Source organism: Camelina sativa, chromosome 2, assembly GCF_000633955.1.
Source record: "Camelina sativa cultivar DH55 chromosome 2, Cs, whole genome shotgun sequence".
NCBI classification, from domain to species: domain Eukaryota; kingdom Viridiplantae; phylum Streptophyta; class Magnoliopsida; order Brassicales; family Brassicaceae; genus Camelina; species Camelina sativa.
Window position 1 is genome coordinate 21,128,792 of NC_025686.1, and position 401 is coordinate 21,129,192.

Here is a 401-nt window from a genome sequence, read left to right on the forward strand (position 1 = left end):
ACATCAAGGACGAGGTCCAAATAACCATTTCAACAATGGACCAGCGCCGAATAACCAGCCCGCAGCTGGCAACCAGGTGGGAGGACAAGAAAACCAACCGGCTGACGCGCCACCACCTCCAGCCCGTCGTAGAATTAACGTCATAAGAGGAAGTCTACCGTATGACCCTAACTGGCCTCGCGCCTTATATCCTGTCCACGACGTCGAGAGAGCCGAACGCGATTGGTTGCCTGGCAGAACACCTATATGCCGATCGTACTCTCCGATCATGTTCGGAGAAGGGGACACTGCCGAGCATCGGACTTCGCCCACTGGACCTGTCGTTGTTGAAATAAACATCGGCGATTGCTTAGTCCCGGATGTGTTGGTCGATACAGGAAGCTCCGTTAACGTCATCTTCC